This window comes from Macaca thibetana, chromosome 3 (genome assembly GCF_024542745.1).
Source record: "Macaca thibetana thibetana isolate TM-01 chromosome 3, ASM2454274v1, whole genome shotgun sequence".
In the NCBI taxonomy this organism is placed as follows: Eukaryota; Metazoa; Chordata; class Mammalia; order Primates; family Cercopithecidae; genus Macaca; species Macaca thibetana.
Genome location: NC_065580.1, coordinates 96692907 through 96710649, shown reverse-complemented (window position 1 = coordinate 96710649; position 17743 = coordinate 96692907). Strand labels below are relative to the sequence as shown.

General features: G+C 42.4%; 1 protein-coding gene and 1 pseudogene across 1 annotated transcript in view; both read right to left on the bottom strand.

Moving 5' to 3' along the window:
• LOC126950865 (60S ribosomal protein L23-like) overlaps window positions 1-17362 on the bottom strand; it is a 37607-nt pseudogene extending 20245 nt beyond the window's left edge.
• Window positions 1-17743, bottom strand: part of SNX10 (sorting nexin 10) — a 197447-nt gene that overhangs the window by 123082 nt on the left and 56622 nt on the right. The window lies entirely within an intron of this gene.

Sequence of the window (17743 nt, the reverse complement as noted above, 5' to 3'; positions counted from 1 at the left end):
GTAGGGTAACAACTTCCTGACGCTGCCATGGCACTTGTAAACTGTCACGGTGCTGCTGGGAATGTAGCAGTGAGGACCACCAGAGGTCACTCTCATGGTCATTTTGGTTTTGGTGGGTTTTGACTGGCTCCTTTACTGCAAACTGTTTTATCAGCAAGGTCTTTATGATCTGTATTTTGTGCCAACCTTTTATCTCATCCTGTAACTTAGAATGCCTTACCAGTCTGGGAATGCAGCCCAGTAGGTTTCAGCCTCATTTTACCCAGCTCCTGTTTAAGATGGAGTTGCTCTGGTTCGCAGGTCTCTGACACAGGGAAGCTTTCATTTCCATCACATGACCTTTCAGAGGCACCTCCTTCTCTCACTACCTCCTGGACACCTCAAATATATTTCTACTAATGATTTCACAGTGTGTAGAACAACACCCTCTTTTGGGGATGGTTGGGAGGATAACATGAATAAATCTAGCTAAAAGTCTGATACATTGTTATCCCCCTTCCCTTAAGATCCTGGAAAGGTGATACATTTCAGAAACAGAAAAAAAAAAAAGTTCAAGATAGAACCATTTCCTGAAGATGGCATTTGGAGGGCAAAAGGAAGTAACAACCCTTCCAACCTCACAGCTCTGCTGTTGCTGGTTCTCAGCCCAGCACAGTGGCCACATGGACATAGCATTGTGAGACAGAACCCTAAGAACCAAGGTGACAGACTCTTTCAAGGCTGAGGTTCATTTCTACCAGTTCGAGAAGGAGAAGCTGTTGAAAGAGGAGGAGCAGTGGGCACTGAGTCAGGGTAAACATGGGGTTGATCCTGACCTGGAAACACAGGAGTGACAGTGGGCTAGGGAAGAAAGGAAAGGTGGGCAACTGTGTTGTTTCCCCCAGTGTCACTCTTTGCTTGTGCCCCTCTTTGTGTCTCTTTCCATATTCCAACATCTGGTCAGGTTTTTCTCCACAGCAGTTTAAACCCAACACGTGTACTCAGGGAAGAAAATTATATCCTTAAGTTGTTCTCAGGCTTTTTCAGGCGCGTTTTGATGTTCTGGTGAGTTCTCAGTTCTCTACCAGGGAGGTAGAGGGAGAACTGAAAGGGCCAAGAGGATGAGGACTAAGCTCTGATTTTTTAAAATATTTTTTGAAACGGAGTTTCACTCTTGTCACCCAGGCTGGAGTGCAGTGGGGCGATCTCGGCTCACTGCAACCTCTGCCTCCCAGGTCCAAGTGATTCTCCTGCTTCAGCCTCCCAAGTAGCTGGGAATTACAGGCGCATGCCACCACACCTGGCTAATTTCTGTATTTTCAGTAGTGATGGGTGTTTGGGTGAGGGAGAAGGGACAAGATGGAGGAAGGTGAACAAGAAGGCATAATCCATGTTGCTTCCGGGTTCTTCCTCACCAACTTTCCTGCACGCGGGAAAATGCAGCCTGCCCTGGGAAGATGCAGATCAACCGAGCATGCGCCAGGTGATGTCAATCTGAAGAGATCGAAACTTACCTGGCCACGCCTATGGAGATGCCCCTATCACACCCTTATCCCGCCCACTGCCCTCCCCCTTCCAGTACCAATGCATAAAAGTCTGCCACTGGCAGAAGCCAGCGTGACTTCTTTGGCTCCCGCATTTGTGAACATCACCCGAGAGTGCCAGCGCGACTTCCCTGGCCCCCCACACCTGAGGACCAGAGAACCTCGCCCGAGAGTGTGTGCATATTTGCAATAAAAGACTGCCACTTTCTTACGTACTTTGGCCTCATGTTTAATTATTTAGCTCTCCTAAATTAAATTAAATTAAACAAAACAATGGGGTTTCACCATGTTGGTCAGGCTTGTCTCGAATTCCTGACCTCAAGTGATCCACCTGCCTCAGCCTCCCAAAGTGTTGGGATTACAGGTGTGAGCCACCATGCCCGGCCACTCTGATTTTTTATCTTGCCCAAATTCCTATCTAAGGGGTCTAGGGAGTCATGCCCTACAAACCATAAATTCTCATTAAATGGGCTTTATTTAATCCTATATATCGTGGCTTACTTTCCAATCTGACTCTGGCATAACATTATGAGACAAGGAAGAAAATCAAAATACTTAACCCCAAAATACATTTCCTTGCCATACCTTGAAATTGCCCTGGAAAGTCTCTTGTGGGAAAAATCCACATTCTATAGAGAATCCCCTTTCCCCTTTGTTTTCCTTCCTTCCTTCTCAGATCCAGGAGATAATCAACTAAGAGCCAGGGACCCTTTTAGGTCTTATAAGAAACATGTTATAACCTGCTGTCTCTCTGAAGTCTGCTATCTGAGAACTTCTTCTGCACAACAAAACTTGATCTCCACAATATTCCCGAACATTCCTTTCTATTGATCCCAGGTATTTAGACAAACTCAACCAATTGTCAATCAGAAAATGTTTAAATTTACCTACAGCCTGGAAGCCCCCAACTTTGAGTTGTCCCACCTTTCTGAACAAAACCAATATATTTCTTAAATGTATTTGATTGATGTCTCATGCCTCCCCGAAATATATAAAACCAAGCTGTGCCCTGACCACCTTGGGCACATGTACTCAGGCCCTCCTGAGGGCTGTGTCACGGGCCATGGTCACTCATATTTGGCTCAGAATAAATCTCTTAAAATATTTTACAGAGTTTGACTCTTTTTGTTGACAATATTTTGGCGTCTAAATACATGGGGCCTCAGAGAAGACTCAGGACCCCAAAGGATTTGCCAGAAACCGGAGCTGAGGTACCAGCAGAGGTCCACTGAGGCTCCCCTGAGTTCAAGCTTCTTCTCCGGTGGAACTGGTGAGTCCTCCTGAGCCCCAGGCAGGAGTCTTCCCTTTGGTTGATGGTTCTTGATTTATTCTGAGCTGGTTTTCTCCTAGGAAGTTGTTGTTTAAGGATCCTAATTCTAGTTAGGAGATGCACTCTCAAGGGAATTCTCTATTGCTTTTTCTCCTAAAATTTGTCCTGATTCAGTTTTCCTGTGCGCATTTCTGTGCGGAACTGAACTGTTGTTTTCATAGATAAATGAGAGACTGAGTTTTTCAGCTCCGAAGAGAAAGGGCACTTGCTCCTCCCAGCCAAGACACCCCTGGGTGACTGGGGGCCTCATGGGAGTGCCTGGGAGATTGATCCCCTGCGACATGCAGTGACCCTGCAGGGAAATCCCCCCCGCATCCAGGCCGGGCGCGGTGACTCAAGCCTGTAATCCCAGCACCCCGGGCGGATCACAAGGTCAGGAGATCGAGACCACAGTGAAACCCCGTCTCTACTAAAAATACAAAAAATTAGCCGGGCGCGGTGGCGGGCGCCTGTATCCCAGCTACTCAGGAGGCTGAGGCAGGAGAATGGCGTAGTGAGCCGAGATCGCGCCACTGCACTCCAGCCTGGGCAACAGCGTGAGACTCCGTCTCAAAAAAATAAATAAATAAAATAAAATTAAAATGGCGCATCCAGAAACGCATATAAGGGCTGATGACTCAGCATTTTGAGCCCTCTCAGAGGTCACGGACTCCTGAAGAGAGAAACCGAGACCCGTAAGAAGGTGGAAACGACTCAGTGGTGACACACTGTGGAGTCCTACCCACAAGCAGCATGCATCAATCCACCACACAAAAACCCTAGGCTACTGCTCAGTTCCTCCTTTTAAGAAAAAAGGAAAACAAAAATCGGGAAACATATCTAAGAATAAGGAGAAAACAAGGAGAATGACCCCCTTCTGGGCACTCTGTAGGTTTTATGGCACCACTACTTGCCAGAGTTTATATAAAATGGAAGTACTATGGTCTTTGTGCACATTTACATTAAGGAAAAAGAGTCCTAAGGTCCACCTGCAAACTATAGAGTGCTTAGGTTCTCTTCTATTTTCTTTTCTTCCTGCTTTAATCTGCTATTACTTTTCTACTGAGATAAAAACCACTGTTTGGATTTAACATGTTTTTTGCAAGCTGAGTTGTATTTATCTCATGGCTAAAGTACTGAAGTAATAGCTATGGAAACTGTGTATGTGTATGTGTGTGTATATATTTAAAGACCTTTATGATAGACTTCCATAATTTTATGCTCAATTGACAATTGAATCTGTTGTGTTTTTTGTTTTTATTTTTTTGAGACCAAGTCTCACTCTGTTGCCCAGGCTGGAGTGTGCAGTTGTGTGATCTTGGCTCACTGCAACCTCTGTCTCCTGGGTTCAAGCGATTCTTGTGCCTCAGCCTCCTTAGTAGCCGGGATTACAGGTGCCCGCCACCACACCCGGCTAATTTCTGTATTTTAGAAGATATGGAGTTTTACCATATTGGCCAGGCTGCTCTCAAACATCAGACCTCAGGTGATCCACACACCTTGGCCTCCCAAAATGTTGGGATTACAGGCCTGAGCTACCGCACCCGGTCTAAATCCGTTTCAATTTCCCTCTAGCACCAGACTTTCCAGACTTTCTCTTTGTACCTTATGATGTAAATATTGCTATCTGGTTTTCACCTGAGTTGCCCTTAATATGCAAATCTAAGGCTACTTAGCTGACAATTGCCTGGGGTAAGATTTCTAAAAACGGGGAAAAAAGGGACGTTTTTATGAGTCTATACGATGTGCTTCTATTGGCATGTCTAATACATCTATATATTTGTGTGTACACAATATTCTCACTACTAAAAATATATAAAGAGCTCTAATTAATTGGCTTTTTAAAAAAGCACTTAATGCAGTGAGCCGAGATCGCGCCATTGCACTCCAACCTGAGCAAGACTCCGTCTCAAAACAAACAAACAAACAAACAAACAAAAAGTGCTTAAATCAGACACACAAAAAAAGAAGTCTAGTCAAATGCAAGTTCACATGACATAAGTGAAACCTTTACTAAATAAGGCGGCTTTTAAATTATTGGTAAAATAATATCAGCAATGTCTTCAGAATTGTTAGCATTTTGTTTGCATTTATTGATAAGTAGTTTCATGTTTATTCCTGCAGAATACTATAAGATTTGCCATAAGGTTTATAAACTATAAAATTCAGCCCAAGACAGAATGATCTTTGCTTGTATATGCTTAGGATTGTTGACTGAAATGAAAACAGCTGAATACTGAGATATTGTTACAAATACCCTTAAAACTAATCATAAGTTTTATTACTTAAGTAAATACCTGAAATTCACAGCTATAAAAATGGTTAATAGAAAAATAACTTTAAATATTGGCTATCATAATTTTTTGTAAATCATCTAGCTAAATTACTAAATTAATCAGGAAAATGTAATGGAACAAACTCGTCATAATTTAGGATCTAAGGTTATTAATTGATATTAAGTATCTGGGCAATTCCAATTTAAGAATTAAATAACTTATTAATAATTAAAGAATTCTTAAAATAAATTTAAGAATTTATTAAAGGCAAAATATCTTTGTCTAATTCAAGGCTTATATAAGGGTTATGTGTAAAACAAGGTAAAAGAATCAGCAAATAAGAGATATAAAGAAAGTTAAAGATATAAAGAGGTATTTTTGGTTAAAAAAAAAAAAAAGGAAAGTAACTTTATATAAGAAACAATCTTGCGTGGTAAATTTTTGTCCTAAAATAAAAATGATGGGGTTGTACAAGAAAGAGGGCTATATATGACAAAACAGTCTAAACACGTTGTAAATGAACTATGTAAGTCATAGTAAGGTTAGTAAAATGAATTTTTTAAAGGGGTTATATAATTCAGTTGGATGTAATTAAAAAGAAACCATAATAATCTTTCTAGAAATAGGTCTTTAATATTAAAAAATGCACTAACACAAAACTAAATAACTGGTTAAAACAAGCTTTTATTACAAATATTGACTTATTTTTAATACAAGAAGTATTTAAATTTTTAAATTCTGTAATCTGTTTTTTTTTTTTTCTTTTTCTTTTTTTTTTTTTTTTTGAGATGGAGTCTCACTCTGTCGCCTAGGCTGGAGTGCAGTGGCCGGATCTCGGCTCACTGCAAGCTCCGCCTCCCGGGTTTACGCCATTCTCCTGCCTCAGCCTCCCGAGTAGCGGGGACTACAGGCACCCGCCACCTCGCCCGGCTAATTTTTTTTGTATATTTAGTAGAGACGGGGTTTTACCATGTTAGCCAGGATGGTCTCGATCTCCTGACTCCCAAAGTGCTGGGAGCCACCGCGCCGGGTCTATAATCTGTTTCTTTAACATTCTTCAGATTGATATTTTAAAAGTGCTACTCTTTCACTTTTGAAAAGGCCTTGAATGATGGTTGTATTCTTCACCTTTTGTTGGCTCCTGTAACTTTTACTAATTATCTAAAGCAAGGGAGAAAAATTGTTTTGAAAACAGGCAAATAAAGTATCTTTTGAACATGCCTTTTATTCTGCGTGCCTATCTCTATCTTTATGTGTCGTGTGGAAGTGATATTTCACTTCCCAGCTACATGAAAGAGCTCTAATAAAGTAATTTTAAAAATTTAAGTGCTTATCACATTGGTAAAAGCTAGCTCAGATGCCTTTTAATTTACATAACCTTGGTAATAATTGATAAAATAAATTTGATAAACTTAATCTCAGAACTCTCCCCAGTAATTTAACATCTTAAAGTCATGTTAAGACTTGTTTCCCTACTGGAAATCTGGGTTACTAAAAGTTAAAAGAATGGAGCATAAAATATGCTTTTGTTAAAATTTTATAAACACAAAGATGTCAATTCTCAAAAAAAAAAAAAAAAAAAAAGTAAGTGTCTTTTTGGTTAAGAAAACTACTTAAGAGTTGCTTTATACATCTGTAATCCCAGCACTTTGGGAAGCCAAGGCAGGCGGATCACCTGAGGTCAGGAATTTGAGACCAGCCTAGCCAACATAGCAAAACCCTGTCTCTGCTAAATATACAAAAAATTAGCCAGGCGTGGTGGTGGCGCATGCCTGTAATTCCAGCTACTCAGAGAGGCTGAGGCAGGAGAACCAGTTGATCCTGGGAGATGGAGGTTGCAGTGAGCCCACATTGCGCCATTGCACTCTATCCTGGGCAACAAGAGGGAAACTCCGTCTTAGATTTAAAAAAAAGAAAAAAAAGTTGTTTAGTTGATTTCTAACGAAGGAAATTATGCAGATAAACTAAATAAATTCAAATAAACGTTTTAAAAAGCCAAGGCAACAAAACTCTGAGTCCTATGATTATCCAAGAAAACAGTCGATATGGGGAAAGGGCAAAACCAAGTAACTTTAAAACCAAAGGGTGTAATGTAAAGGAATTGTTCCATTTTGTAGATTGGTATCACTCAGCTTCTTTTAAAAAAAAATCTTTACTACAGTGGATTGTAAAAATAACTACTTTAAGGGACCGGGCGCGGTGGCTCACACCCGTAATCCCAGTACTTTGGAAGGCTGAGGCGGGCGGATCACGAGGTCAAGAGATCAAGACCACCCTGGCTAAAACAGTGAAACCCCTTCTCTACTAAAAATACAAAAAATTAGCCGGGCGTGGTGGCGGGCGCCTGTAGTCCCAGCTACACGGGAGGCTGAGGCAGGAGAATGGTGTGAACCCCGGCGGGGCGGAGCTTGCAGTGAGCCTAGACCCAGCCACTGCATTCCAGCCTGGGCAACGGAGCAAGGCTCTGTCTCAAAAATAAATAAGTAAATAAAACAAAAACAAAAACCACTTAGGGACAAAATTATTTATGTTATGTTATTTATTTCGAGACGGAGTCTTGCTCTTGTCGCCCAGGCTAGAGTGCAATGGCATGATCTTGGCTCACTGCAACCTCTGCCTCCCAGGTTCAAGCAATTCTTCTGCCTCAGCCTCCGGAATAGCTGGGATTACAGGCATGCGCCACCATGCCCGGCTAATTTTTGTATTTTTAGTAGAGATGAGGTTTCTCCATGTTGGCCAGGCTGGTTTGGAACTCCTGACCTCATGGTCTGCCCACCTGGCCTCTCAAAGTGCTGGGATTACAGGTGTGAGCCACCCCGCCAGGCCACAGAATTCTTAATTTTAAATGCTGCAGAATTTAAGAGCTTGTTTGGATTAATGCAGAACCCACAGCTCATTACTGAACAATCACTGAGTATCTGTGATCCAAATGCACAGGGAGTTATTCCTGAAAAAGCAATCAGCCTAGTGGGCCAGATAATGCCATTATAAAGTCTGTTTTGCCCTGAGAAGGGGACTGCCTAACTCTCCCTAATAAAATACCAAGTGAAGTACTGCAGATGAAGCAGCTAATATGTTTCTTATGCAAGCTTTGTTGGACTAACTTTATGATAACTGGGATATCCTCCAACTTAGTATGTCTGTTACCCAGGTCATGGTAAATTTGGAGGTTAAGGAAGCCCTTTTTTCATGGTGCCCCTCCCACAGAATCATAGGTCTGTTTGCCTTATCAAATCTGCTCTCCCTCATAGGTCTTACAGATGCGACTCCCTGCTGGGAAACCAAACCCTTTTCACCAGAAAAGGTAAAATGGACTGGAGATTAAAAAAGGCTTCCTGGGACCAGAATATAAACACATACGGGTTAATAGAATTATAAAATGTAAGATGTTTAAACGAGCTTTATGTAAGGTAGTTGTAACCCCTTTTACCTAAATGTCTTATGAAAGTGGGTGCTATATGTAACTAAGGGATGTTCCCCTTTCTAGTATTATAAAACTGAAGACAGCCAGGCACGGTGACTCACGCCTGTAATCCCAGCACTTTGGGAGGCTGAGGCGGGCGGATCACAAGGTGAGGAGATAGATACCATCCTGGCTAACATGGCGAAACCCCGTCTCTACTAAAAATACGAAAAATTAGCCAGGCGTGGTGGCATGCATGTGTAATTCCAGCTACTCGAGAGGCTGAGGCAGGAGAATCGTTTGAACCCAGGAGGTGGAGGTTGCAGCGAGCCGAGATCACGCCACTGCACTCCAGCCTGGGCGACAGAGTGAGACTCTGTCTCAAAAACAAAAAAAACTATACAAGCTGCCTCCCTCTAGGCCCAGGACTATCTCAGAGGAAAGAGGTGGGCACGTAAGATTGCAAGAGCCAGGTTTGAGGGATAAAATTAGGAGAAGATCAAACTTCCAAATCAAGAAGGGGGTACAAAAAATTCCTAAACAACTGGTAAAACAAGTTTAGTTGCCTTCTAAACTATTATGTGTCACTTTTGCATACACCCCAACCACAAAAATTTTCTGCTTACTATAAAATTTTAGAAATATCTTTACTAATGGGGTAAAATACCTTGTAACAAAGCCTCCTGGGCATGATACTCCCAATTATAAGTTGTGAAGATAAATATAGCTATACACATATATACATTTTTAATAATTTTTCAGAACAGTGCTTATGTTTTGTATTGCTAATTGCTATACGTCTGTAACATAAACCAAGCTTACAGTAGCTCAACACACAGAAGTTAAAAATAAGTTGGTCTTGTAACTGCATTTTGGCTTAATGCTGGCTTTTTTCTCTCTCTTTGGGAGGGAGGATGGAGTCTCGCTGTGTCACCCAGGCTGGAGTGCAATGGCGCAATCTTGGCTCACTGCAACCTCCGCCTCCTGGGTTCAAGTGATTCTCCTGCCTCGTCCTCATGAGTAGCTGGGATTACAGGCGCCTGCTACTGCGCCTGGCTTTTTTTTTTTTTTTTTGAGACGGAGTCTCGCTCTGTCGCCCAGGCTGGAATGCAGTGGCACGATCTCGGCTCACTGCAAGCTCACCCAGGTTCACGCCATTCTCCTGCCTCAGCCTCCCGAATAGGTGGGACTACAGGTGCCCACCACCACGCCCAGCTAATTTTTTGTATTTTTAGTAGAGACGGGGCTTCACCATGTTAGCCAGGATGGTCTTGATCTCCTGACCTCGTGATCTGCCTGCCTCAGCCTCCCAAAATGCTGGGATTACAGGCGTGAGCCACCGCACCCAGCCTAATTTTTGTATTTTTAGTAGAGACGGGGTTTCACCATCTTGGCCAGGCTGGTCTCAAACTCCTGACCTCATGAGCCACCCACCTCGGTCTCCCAAAGTACTGGGATTTTTTAACTTAAAATAATTTTAGGAAGTAATGAATGCCTGTCCACATTCATTCCTATCTGGCCTGGAACAATTAATTGGCTATAAGTCTTTTGACTCTTGAAGCCCTCAGCCATAGGGAGTCCTGCAGAGGAAAAACTGACACTGTGGAATTATATGACTTCTCCTGTGACAAAACCTTTTCTCTCCCAAATACCAGTATATGGTGCAATACGAAGTGGTGGGAAAAAGAGGTTTGTCTACTGTTAACAAGTCTTTAACAATTTAGACACTGAGGACCAGGCATTTCTTGCATTTAATTTATACCCTCTTCAGGATGCTATACCTATGGAGATAAGTGGGCCGGAAGAGAGACTACATTTATTAAATTGTAATTTAATTTTGGTCCCATAATTTTCAAGTAAGATTTATCACAAGGTCCAAATAACCCTTGATAAGGACAGTAAACACACTGTGAGTCTGATCAAAGAATATGATGATGCACAGGGGTTTTCTTCTGGCTGATTCGATTGTTTACTGCCCTCTGATTCTACCTATAACCTTGAATGTCCAAATCTTCACTATCTTTATATTTGTCACTGTATTAACATTAGACATTTCTTGTAAATGTTATGGCAGATATAGCAGAAGGAAAAGGCAAATTTAAAGACCCGGATCATGATCACTCAGAAAATAGATCTGATCCAGAATTTTTTAGACTAAACCCCAAGCCTGACTCCATCTCACCCCTTAAACAATTGGCTATTACATTGGGTTAGGCCATATCCTCCCACCATGATCCAAATCACTAATATTTAAAATTATTACCATCAAATCAGAGAACTCTAGGAACACGACTTCATAGCACCGTGGGTCCCTGCCAGATCGCCAAATCAGACAACGCTAGGAATGAGCCTTCCTAGCACTGTGGGACCTGCTGCTGTTTCGCTGGCCTGCACATGCATTCTATGGAATGCTTTTTGGCCAAGCGCAGGGACTGAGGCCTAAGCTCTGATTTTTTAATCTTGCCCAAATTCCTATCTAAGGGTCTAGGGAGTCATGCCCTACAAACCATAAATTCTCATCAGCTGGGTTTTATTTAATCCTGTATGTCGTGGCTTACTTTCCAATCTGACTCTGGCATAACATTATGAGACAAGGAAGAAAATGAAAATATTTAACTCCAAAATATATTTCTTTGCCATACCTTGAAATTGCCTTGCAAAGTCTCTTGTGGGAAAAATCCACATTCTATAGAGAATCCTCTTTCCCCTTTGTTTTCCTTTCTTCCTTCGCAGATCCAGGAGATAATCAACTAAGAGCCAGGGACCCTTTTAGGTCCAATTCAAAGAAACATTTTATGACTGGGTGCCACCTGTAATCTCAGCACTTTGGGAGGCTGAGGCGGGCAGATTGCCTGAGCTCAGGAGTTTGAGACCAGCCTGGGCAACACGATGAAAGCCCATCTCTACTAAAATACAAAAAATTACCCGGGCATGGCAGTGTGCGCCTGTAATCCCAGCTACTCAGGAGGCTGAGACAGGAGAATCGCTTGAACCTGGGAGGCGGAGGTTTCAGTGAGCCAAGATGGCACCACTGCACTCTGGCCTGGGTGACAGAGCAAGACTCTGTCTCAGAAAAAAAAGAAAGAGACATTTTACAACCTGCTCTCTCTCTTTGAAGTCTGCTATCTGAGAGCTTCCTCTGCACAATAAAACTTGGTCTCCACAATATCTTATCCTGAACATTCCTTTCTATCAATCCCAGGTCTTTAAACAAACTCAAGCAATTGTCAACCAGAAAATGTTTAAATTTACCTATAGCCTGGAAGCCCCCAGCTTTGAGTTGTCCCACCTTTCTGAACAAAACCAATGTATTTCTTGAGTATTTGATTGATGTCTCATGCTTCCCTGAAACGTATAAAACCAAGCTGTGCCCAACCACGTTGGGAACATGTTACAGGACCTCTTGAGGGCTATATCATGGGTCATGTTATTCGTATTTGGCTCAGAATAAATCTCTTAAAATATTTTACAGAGTTTGACTCTCTTCGTCGAGAAGGACCACACACCAAAGTGAGAGCTGGGGCTGCTGAATTCATTTAGAGGCAGGAACTGGCCTCCCGACTCTAAGCTTGAGGTGGAATGAACCACTGTGGCAGGATAATTTTTTTTTTTTTTTTTTTTTTTTTTTTTGAGACGGAGTCTCGCTCTGTCGCCCAGGCTGGAGTGCAGTGGCCGGATCTCAGCTCACTGCAAGCTCCACCTCCCGGGTTTACGCCATTCTCCTGCCTCAGCCTCCCGAGTAGCTGGGACTACAGGCGCCCGCCACCTCGCCCGGCTAGTTTTTTTGTATTTTTAGTAGAGACGGGGTTTCACCAGGTTAGCCAGGATGGTCTCGATCTCCTGACCTTGTGATCCGCCCGTCTCGGCCTCCCAAAGTGCTGGGATTACAGGCTTGAGCCACCGCGCCCGGCGGCAGGATAATATTTTAAAGGATCAATTCATATTCTTTTTTCCTTCCCCTTTGTCTTTTTCTTCCCCTCCTTTTTCTCCCATTCAAGCAAAAATCAGAAATATTGCATCTCCTAGCTTTGGCTTCCAAAACCCTCCACTGAGATTAAGCTAGGTGTGAAACATCAACAGAAAGGAAGTATGACCTTCAAGAATGCATTTGGGACCAGGCACAGTGGCTCATGCCTGTAATCCCAGCACTTTGGGAGTCTGAGGCATGAGGATCACAAGGTCAGGAGTTTGAGACCAGCCTGGCCAACATAGTGAAACCCCATCTCTACCAAAAATACAAAAATTAGCCAGGTGTGGTGGCACACACCTATAGTCCCAGCTACTCAGGAGGCTGAGACAGGAGAATAGCTTGAACCCAGGAGGCGGAGGTTGCAGTGAGCTGATACCACACCATTGCACTCCAGCCTGAGTGACACAGTGAGAGTCTGTCTCAAAAAAAAAGAATGCATTTGGAGGCCAGGTGTGGTGACTCACACCTGTAATTCCAGCACTTTAGGAGGCCAAGGCAGGCGGATCACTTGAGGTCAGGAGTTCGAGACCAGTCTGGCTAACATGTTGAAACACTGTCTCTACTAAAAATACAAAAATTAGCCAGGCATGGTGGCAGGCGCCTGTAATCCCAGGTACTGGGGAGGCTGAGGTGGGAGAATTGCTTGAACCTGGGAGGTGGAGGTTGCAATCTCTGTCCAAGATTGTGCCACTGCACTCCAACTTGGGCAACAAAGCAAGACTCCATCTCAAAAAAAAGAAAAAGCGTTTGGACCGGGCATGGTGGCTCATGCCTACAATCCCAGCATTTTGTGAGGCCAAGGCAAGAAGATCACTGGAGCCCAGGAGCTCAAGACCAGGCAACATAAAGAGACTCGGTCGCTACGAGAAAATACAAAATTTAGCCAGGCAGCATGATGCGTGCATGTAGTCCCAGCTACTTGGGAGGCTTGGGTGGGAGGATCCCTTGAGCCAAGGAGTTTGAGGCTGCAGTGATCATACCATTGCACTCCAGTCTGGGCAACAGAGAAAGACTCTGTCTTTAAAAAAAAAAAAAAAAAAAAGTGTATTTCACTCTCACATAAAAACTGAGAGGTGGTCACTGCAGTATTGTTCAGGGAACCAGGCTTTGATTTTTTTGCCCTGCTGTGTGTGGCTTCTGATTCCAAGATCACTGCATGGTGCCAGACAACTTTCCTACATGGCAGGCATTGTTCTAATCCCTCTTGTACGTATTGTCTTGTAACACTCATAACAGCCCTGTGAGGTAAGTGCTATTATTACCTCCATTTTGCAGATAAGTCAGATAAATAACTTGTCAACCATCAAGTTTATGCTCTTAAAGCATATTTTTAAAGATTCTATCTCTCTATCCAGGAACCTGGCTCATGACTAACTCTGCATTTATTTAGGTCTCCTTTAATTTCTTGCACGTCTTTTATTAAATTTATTAGTAGGTTCTCTATTTTGCTACCGTTACTGGTATCATTTGAGATATTATATTTTCTTTCAGGCTGATGAATCTAAATGTAATTAAATTTTGTATATTGACTTTATATCCAGCTATCTTAATAAGCTTATTAATTATAATAATTTGTCTAAAGGATTTTGAGTTTTCTATGCAAACATTTATATCATCTCTGAATAAAACCCGTTTTGTTTCTTCCTTTTCACTCCTAATACCTGCCCACCTCCCTTCTCTCCTTCTCCTCTCCTTTCCTTCCTCCCTCCCTTTCTTGTCTTATTGCAATGGCTACAAGCTCCAGAAATGAGAACAGTAAGTGTCCTCTTCTTGATCCTGGTTTTTAAAGAGAAATTGTCTAATGTTTCTCTAATGTTTTACTAAGAATGATGTTTACTATAGGTTTTTGTAGATAGTCTTTATTTGGTTACCAAGAATGGTGCTCTCTATTCTTGGTTTGCTAAGGGTTTTTCCATAAACACTTTTCCTACAACTATTGAGAATATGTGGTTTTTTTCTTTAATCTATTAATGTAATAAATTACATTTACAAACATTTTTAGTGTTAGATGAAATATATTGCAGGGATAAAGTGAACTTAAGTGGTAGTATCTTTTCTATGTTTTGTTGCATTCAGTTTTGAAACTAAACAAAAACTAATATTTTGTTTAGTTTCACACCTATGTTTATAAGGGGGATTAGTCTGTTTCATTTTTTACATTATCTGTATCTACTCTAGGTATCAAGATTTCACTAGCCTCATAGACTAAATTGAGGAATGTTTCTTCTTTTTATATCCTTTGGAAGCCTTGTATTAAATTGGAATTATCTGTTCCTTGAAAGGTTAGAAAAATTTTCTTGTAGGCATGGTGGTTTATTTTTAAACACTGTCTTATTTTTTTATTTTTAAATAATTTCAGCTTATAGAAAACTTACAAGTACACCACAAAGAATTCCCATAAAACTTTCATTCAGATGACCCAATTATTGACGTTCTATCACATTTGTCTTATTATTCTGTCTCTCTCTCTCTCACCACATACACACACAGATGCTTTTTTTTTTTTTTGAGATGGAGTTTTGCTCTTATTGCCCAGGCTGGAGTGCAATGGCGCGATCTCGGCTCACCACAACCTTTGCCTCCTGGGTTCAAGAGATTCTCCTGCCTCCCGGGTAGCTGGGATTACAGGCATGTGCCACCATGCCCGGCTAATTTTGTATAGAAACTACGTTTCTCCATGTTGGTCAGGCTGGTCTCGAACTCCCGACCTCAGATGATCCACCCACCTCAGCCTCCCAAAGTGCTGGGATTACAGGTGTGAGCCACTGTGCCTGGCCACACACTTCTCTCTCTCTCTCTTTTTAAAATAGAGATGGGGTCTCACTCTGTTTCCTAGGATGGTCTTGAACTTCTGGGTTCAAGCTATCCTCCCACCTTGGCCTCTCAAAGTACTAGGATTACAGGCATGAGCAACTGCGCCCAGACTCTATTTTTCTTAACATTTTGAGAATAAATTGCGGATATGAAGTTCCATTACCCCGTAATACTTTCAGTGCATATTTCCTAAAATGAAAACCACTCTCCTACATAACCACGTAATATCCACAAAATAAAGAAACTAACATAGATACTATATTTTCATTTATCCACAGAGCTCATTCAAATTTCACCAGTCATCCTAATGATGTCATTTATAGGTCTAGGGTCCAATCCAAGGTTGAATTGCATGTACTTATTCTGCCTCTTTAGTGTTTCCAATCTGGCACAGTTCCTCGGACTTTCATGTCTTTCAGGACCTTGACATTTTTAAAAAGAACAGTCTAGTTACACTGTAGATTGTTCTGAAATTTAGGCTTACCTGATACTTTCTTATAATTAGATTTAATCTATGCATTTTTGGTGAAAAACACACAGTGATAGGTTTTCCTGCCACACATCAGAAAGCACATGGCAATTTGTCCCATTACTGCTAACTTTTTTTTTTTTTTTTGAGACGGAGTCTCACTCTTGTTGCCCAGGCTGGAGTGCAGTGGCACGATCTTGGCTCACTGCAACCTCCGCCTCTGGAGTTCAAGTGATTCTCCTGCCTCAGCGGCATGAGTAGCTGGGATTACAGACGACTGCCACCATGTCCGGCTAATTTTTGCATTTTTAGCAGAGGCGGGGTTTCACCATGTTAGCCAGGCTGGTCTGGAACTCCTGACCTCAGGTGATCTCCCCGCCTCAGCCTCCCAAAGTGCTGGGATTACAGGCATGAGCCACCATGTCCAGTTGTGATGCCAACTTTTTATCCATTGGTTTAGATAATGTCTTTCTTTTTTCATCACTGTTAAGTGAAACAGTATTTTGTACTATTAATAATCAGATTATTTTCATGATGAGCTACTTTAGACTATATAAATGTCCTGTTCCTCATCCAATTTTTGTCCATAAATTTCAGGATTTATTGGTGATTCTTGTCTGAATCATTTATTACTATTATGGTGGTTGCCAATTGGTGATTTTCTTTTCTATTTTCTTTTTTTAGAGACAGGGTCTCACTCTCTTGCACAGGCTGGAGTGCAGTGGTGTGATTATAGCTCACTGCAGTTTCCAATCTCTGGGCTCACGCAATGCTCCCACCTCAGCCTCCCAAGTAGCTGGGAGAACAGTCGTGCACCATTGCCTTGATCTCTTCTCTTCTTCTTATAAAGTCACTAGGTCCCTTCCCATGATAATCCATTAATCTGTGAATGAACTAATCTATTCACGAGGGCAGAGCTCTCATGATCCAATCATCTCTTAAAGGCCCCACCTCTAAATACTGCCATACTGCCACATTGAGGACTTTCTTTCTTTCCTTCGCTCTCTCTCTTTCCTTCCTTTTCTTTTTTCTTTTCTTTTTTTTTTTTTTTTTTTTGAGAACAGAGACTCACTGTTGCCTAGGCTGGAGTGCAGTGGTGTGATCTCGGGTCACTGCAACCTCTGCCTCCCAGGTTCAAGCAATTCTCCTGCCTCAGCCACCCAGTAGCTGGGAATACAGGTGCGTGCCACCACACCTGGCTAATTTTTTATATTTTTGGTAGAGATGGGGTTTCACCACATTGGCTAGGCTGGTCTCGAACTCCTTACCGTAAGGTTCTTGTATTGGTTCGAACCCCCAAAGCATGCCAACAGACACCACCAGGCGGTGTGGAGCAACGTGCTGTTTTAATGAGCGCCTGGGCGCAGGCAGGCTGAGCCCTAAAATGGCGTCAGCCTGAGGTGAGGACGGGGCAAAGGTTTTATAGTCTCCTGTAAACAGGAAGTGTCCTAGTCTGACATTGTACACAGATGACCTCTTTCTCGATCTTCAGGGTTACGTGTCTTCCCGCTGGCTTTCTTCCTGCTTCTGCTATCTTGCTGGCACACGCTGCTGGCACAAGTAGCCTTGTGGACTGGGCCCGAGAAGGGAGGAGTCATCCATCTCCTTAAGCTTTCAGGCCCCGGGGAGAATCTTATATATTCCTGTCTGTTTGGTTATACAAAAGGGAAAAGGAACAACTTTCTCAATAACTATTTCAGGCGTGACATAGGGGTGGAGTGGGTACCTTGGAAAAAGAAAAACTTAATTTTTGGGGTATTCTTGAGAATTGTATCCATCATGTCGTTGTAGCAGGAGTGTCACCTGGATAGTCTGGCAGTTACCTGTAATTTCAACAAGAGTTTTAATGGCTTTTATTATCAGTGGGATAACACAGGGGAGAAGCAGGAGGAGCCCAATGATGAAGATTACTGTCCCTACCAGCGTTTTAAATCCTCCTAAATTAGAGAACCACCCTCCTAGAAGGTTTGCTGGGTCCC